This window comes from Grammomys surdaster, unplaced genomic scaffold, assembly GCF_004785775.1.
Source record: "Grammomys surdaster isolate TR1022 unplaced genomic scaffold, NIH_TR_1.0 125974, whole genome shotgun sequence".
In the NCBI taxonomy this organism is placed as follows: Eukaryota; Metazoa; Chordata; class Mammalia; order Rodentia; family Muridae; genus Grammomys; species Grammomys surdaster.
This window is the reverse complement of record NW_021620791.1, coordinates 2,355,031-2,360,771: the sequence shown is the minus strand read 5'-3', so window position 1 is coordinate 2,360,771 and position 5,741 is coordinate 2,355,031. Positions and strand designations below refer to the sequence as shown.

Below are 5,741 nucleotides of genomic sequence, written 5' to 3'. Positions count from 1 at the left end.
AGAGGAGGAGGAAGAAGAGGAGGAGGAGGAAGAGGAGGAGGAAGAGGAGGAAGAGGAGGAGGAGGAAGAGGAAGAGGAGGAGGAAGAAGAGGAGGAGGAGGAAGAGGAGGAAGAGGAGGAGGAAGAGGAAGAGGAGGAGGAAGAAGAGGAGGAAGAGGAGGAGGAGGAAGAGGAGGGAGAGGAAGAGGAGGAGGAGGAAGAAGAGGAGGAGGAAGAAGAGGAGGAAGAGGAGGAGGAGGAAGAGGAGAAAGAAGAAGAGGAGGAGGAAAGGGATGATAGACACTGCAGTATCCCCTGCCATAACCATAACCACTATAAGCTGGTGCTGGTCCAGCACAGCAAGAGCACATGGAACCCAGAGAACAGCTTGGAGGCAAAGTGCAGCAGGCAAGCATTGTGAAATGCTGGCTATAAATTTGACATCTGTTTCACCTCCATGTAGAAGAGAGTACTCTGGATCCTCTGGGCACTCCAGATGTGGCTGCCAGGAGCCAGGAGCTGGTGCCTCAGCGAGTGACAGGATGGTGTCTGACTGGTCTTGAAACATCAGGCACTGCTGCTAAGCATGGTGAGGAGCAGGTAAGAGCGGGATACAATCTTTCAATAGAGCCCAGTCATCCCTTCTACAGAAATATCAGTAAGGAATGAGACCTTACTGAGGACCAGCTACCCTCCTGTGAGAACCTGAGACACTATTGCCAGAGCACTTCCCTGCTGGTCTGAAGAAATTATCCCCCAGATCAAGGGGGAAAGGGTCCTGATTATGGCCCATGCTAACACCTTCGGGGCATCATCAAGCATCTGGAAGGTCTCTCTGAAGAGGCTGTTATGGAGCTGAACCTGCCAACTGGCCTTCCCATTGTCTATAAATAGGACAAGAGGCAGTAACTATAGTCTTCCTTCACCCTTTGTTTGCTACAGGTCTGCTTAGGAAGAGCCCAGGGAGAAACCATGCTCCTCGGGACCAATGAGGAGAAGCTGCGGCACAGTGTTGTCCCTGGAGCCTGTCCTGCACACTTCTGCAGTTAGAGAACAGGGGGCTGTTGTCATTCAGAAAGTAACTTGTATGGTGATATAATAGATACTTCCTCTCTGACTCTAATGAAGTGGCTGACACCAGAAGGTTGGGGTCAATCCTGTAGGTTACATTTACTTTTACCAAAAATAAAAAACAAAACTTATCAGCACACAAAATGCTCTCTGTGATTTCAAGTGGTAGTTGAAATAGGTCCCATGTGGTCACCAGAACATAGACTATGGGGTAAACTCCTTGTCCTCAAGGGGCAGGAGTGCCTTGCTGTGTGTTAGGATACCTCTACTCTGTTTTGTAGATGTGAAATGTCCCTTGATCACATGCAAGATTTTGTCTCTCATTGTGTGAACCACGTTCCAGATGCTTGACCCTACAAATGTGGGTTCAGAACTTGTTTTGAGCATAGCTGTTAAATCTCTTTCCAGATCAGTATAATAAGGGAGTGATAATAATAATAATAATAATTAATAATAATAATAACGGGATGAGAGAAACTGGGGCTCTCAATAGTCCTAGAAGAATAAGAGATAATACTGATTTCGTGGAGGCAAATACTAATAACATAGTATGGTCTCTAACCCTCTCTTCTCTTGACAGCTAAAGTGAATTTTTGCATTTGTCATTCTTTCTCCTTATCTCCCAGTCTGTGAATCCTTGGAAGAATGAGGGTCATAAGCAAGGACATAATCTCCACTGTTGGCACCTGCAATACCTAGTTTAAAGCAAGTCACAATTCTTTCATCTCCTACCCAATATTTCTTGAATATCTACTGAGTATGGGTAAACCACTGAATCACAGACCCTGCAGACTGAAGTACAAGAACCCTCCTCCAGTCTCATGAAGCACCTAAAAGTCAAATTCAGGGTTCCTAAGTGTTAAACTGGCATTGTATCTTCAAGTAAAGAGATTCAGACTTTGGTGACCTATAGAAAGCCTGTTATTAAGCAGTTAGAATGGCAAGATATCAACCCTTCCATTTTCATGACTAGGCTTCTTCTGAGGGACCTATTCCTCTTGCCTTATAAAAACATCCTTGCAGGGACAGTCATTCATGATGCTGACACTATAAGTCTCTTCAGATGTCCAGAAATAATTGCTACCACATCACTAAGTGGCTCCCTTGGGTTCTGCATCTTTCTGACATCTAGATTCATAACCTGTGTTCATTCTCAACCAAAGAAAATGAACACGGAGAAAAGAAATCATTATCAAAATAGCTACCTTAAACAGAGCACATCACTCTTCCTCCAATGTGCAGCCAGTTTCACCCTCTACAAAGAAACCTTTGGCTGTCTATTGACTCTGGTGGCATGACAATTACTAGAGAAAGCTTTTCTCAGGCTCCAGAACGCTGTGATGCAGTATGAAGGGGAAGCTAAGATCACGGAGAGCTCTGACGTTCAAAGAGGCTGAATAACACAGAAACCATTGCATACAACAATGCAATGAGGACAGAGCAGTTCTACTGTGAGTCCTTGTTTCAACTCTGACTTTTTTTTATGATGCTGGTATGTTTAACATCTCTGTTCTTCTATTCCTACTTTATCCAAGGTGGTCAGAGCACTTGAGTTATGAATCTTTGTATCAGTAACTATAAAATGGGAACATTTTTATGACTACAGTACTCTTTGGGGAGTTTTTAAGGGTTTCTTTTCATTTTATTATTATTGTGTGTGTGCGTGTGTGTGTGTGTGTGCGTGTGTGTATGAGGGCACTCATGCCACAGTAAGTGTATGGAGGACAGAGAACAACTTCATGGTGTTGGTGCTCTCCTTCCATGGGTAAACATGGGCTGCAGGGATTAGCAGGTCTCTGCACCACTGGGCAACAAGTACCTTTACCTGCTGCGCTATCTTGCCTGAAAGATTTTATACCTACAAAGTACATGAGGTATAGATACACATAGGATCATGCAAATTAGTGAGAGATATTTCACACTCTCATTTTTTAATTTTTTATTGGATACTTTATTTATTTACAATACAGATGTCATCCCCTTTCCCCATTTCCCCTCCCTAGAACTCCATCCCATCCTCCCTTCTCCTTTATGCTTTTATACCATTTTAATTACATGCATGTATTCAGGTCAGTTCTAGGTTGAGGGTCTAACAATACAATAGATGCAAATAGTCAAGGAACAAGCAGGACAATAAACACAAATAGTCAAAGAAAAAGTAAGACATTAAACCCAATTACATGAACACTCCCGTGATCACTGTTTCTAAGGGCTTATCAGGATGACCAAAGTATCTGAGCCTACTTCCCAGTCCTAGCTCAAGGTCATTTTCATGTCTGAAGCCTACTTCCTTTACACTCTTTTATATAGTCTTGTTAACTATTATAAACCCTGGGATGACGGAAAGACACAGAGAGACGCTCAAAACCAAGTGTCTTATGGGACCTGGCTCAGAGCATCAACAAGCACAAATCTTTCTAACCCAAATGTAGAGCCAGAGAGATGATGCAGCTGGTAAAAGCACTTGTGTATGAGGCTACCAACCTGAGTTTGATCCCACAGGGTGGCAAGAGAGAGCCAGCTCCTGATAGTTGTCCTCTGACCTCTATAGTCTTATTATGGAATTCACACACCTTCATTCTCACACACATACACACATTAAAAGGTAAATAAACAACCCATGTCGCTTAGTAATTAGAGATGCTGGAGGTTAGGAGAGCTGGTCTCTAGTTCTCACCTAGAAAATCAGTAGGGATTTGTTTGCCTTGGAACTTCTTTTTTCCTTTAAGACACAGGATCCTAACACAAAGTGCTATCATTGAACTCAAAATCAGATAATGAGGAGGCCGAAGCCATGGCTCAGCAGTTAACAGCACTTGCTGCTCTTCCTAAGAACCTGGTTTCAGTTCCTTAGCAGCCACATAGTAGCTTAGAGTAATTTTCAACTCTAGTTTCAGGTGATCCAGCATCCTCTTCTGATCTCTGGAGGCAGATATATGGTACACTTACATATATGTAGGCAAAATATTTGTACATATATTAAATAAATAAATAAATAAATAAATAGTTTTTAAAATCAAATAATATAGCATGTGGTGCATTTAACCACATGAATGCAAGACTGAAAGGTTATTAGATATAAGTTAATTGTATATTGCCAGTAAAATGAATCATTAAGAATAGCTGATCTTCATGTTTACTTCAAGTTCTGCCATCCTGTAGCTCAGAGTCTGTATTTACACTACGATCCTAATCTACTCACTGTGTCTCTTCCCTCCTACTCCCTGTCTTAATCTGCTTGCACTGACAAAAACTAAATAATCTTGGGCTGAGTAATTTATGGCCAGTTAATAATGATTGGTTGAAATGGGTCTAATAACTAGAACACCCAAGGTCAGGGCAATCAAATGAGACTCTTTCTTCATAGATATGGCCTTTTGGTTGTCCTTACCTAGTAAAAGAAACAAGACAAATAGATTTGAGGGGGGGAACCTCTTTCATGAGGATGCTAATTTATTCCATGAAAACCCCACCCTCAAGACCTCATCATTTCCCAAAGACCCCAGCTTCTTAATACTATGACTCAAGGCGTTAGGTTCCAAGATGCAAATTTGGTGAAAATACAAACACTGAGCCCATAAAATACCTCCAACTTGCAACTGAAAGTAAACACAGCAATGATAATTTGTCAAATGCCCACAGCACATTTCCCTACAAACAAGAAAAGCATTCTAATCTAGACCCATCTACTTCTAGTTTACATTTACATCACAAAATAGGAAGAAAACAGAATCCCAAGTCCCATTTTATTAGGCCTGTCTGAGCCATATTGCCATGACTAATCTAGCTCAAGTCCACAAGTCAAGCCTAGGAAGATATTTCCATGACAGAATTCTATTCGGCTTCCCACTTCTCACAGGCCAATGAGGCTTTGAAATTAAATAGCAGTGGGAGATTAAAGATGTCTACAATGTTCCCTGGTTTTAAAGAGAAATTCTGACATATTGTGCAACATGGATGTCCCCTGAAAGCATTAAGCTAAGTGAATTAAGCCAGCAGCAAACAGGAAAATGCCACGTGGGGCTTCTTCCATGAGATACACAAAGCAGTCAAATTAATAAAGATAGAAAGTGTAAGCAGCTGCCTGGAGCTGGAATGAGAAGGAATGGAAGTCTCTGTATAAAGGGTAAAAAGTTACAGCCTAGAGAAATGGGGAAACTTCTGGAAATGTGAAAGGCTGGCACTGGAGTGACAATATCACACATGTATGGTTACCTTTACAAATGGCCAAAAGAACACAAACTATGTATTGTAAACCTTATCACAATGAAAACAGAAATGTGAATTCTTTGCTGTTCCATCCACTGAAAAAATTAATTCTCCTTTCTTCCCTTTGAGATACCATTCTAGATTTGATGAGTTTTCTGACAAACAGAAAATGTTATAGATGCTCTGGGATTCTCAAGGCCTAGTAATGAGACTCAAAGCTTTTCCCAGAGTCTCTTGAGGGGGTGGTGGTTCTTGGGGCTCTCCATCTAGGGCTGGGTAGATGGCTCAGTGCTTAAGCACTGGTTGGTCTTCCAAATGACCAACCAGTGTTTGAATTCCACTACCCACATGGCAACTCACAGCCATTTGTAATTCCAGCATCAGAAAGAAGATCCAGGGCCCTCTCTGGCCAATGTGGGCACTGCACACACATTGTACACATACATGAAGGCAGAACACCCGTACCCAAAAAATATATATAA

At 42.0% G+C, this 5,741-nt stretch overlaps 1 pseudogene; it reads left to right on the top strand.

Moving 5' to 3' along the window:
* The window catches only part of LOC114609521, a 2,061-nt pseudogene extending 1,173 nt beyond the window's left edge, over positions 1-888 (top strand).
* Positions 889-5,741: the final 4,853 nt, after the last annotated feature.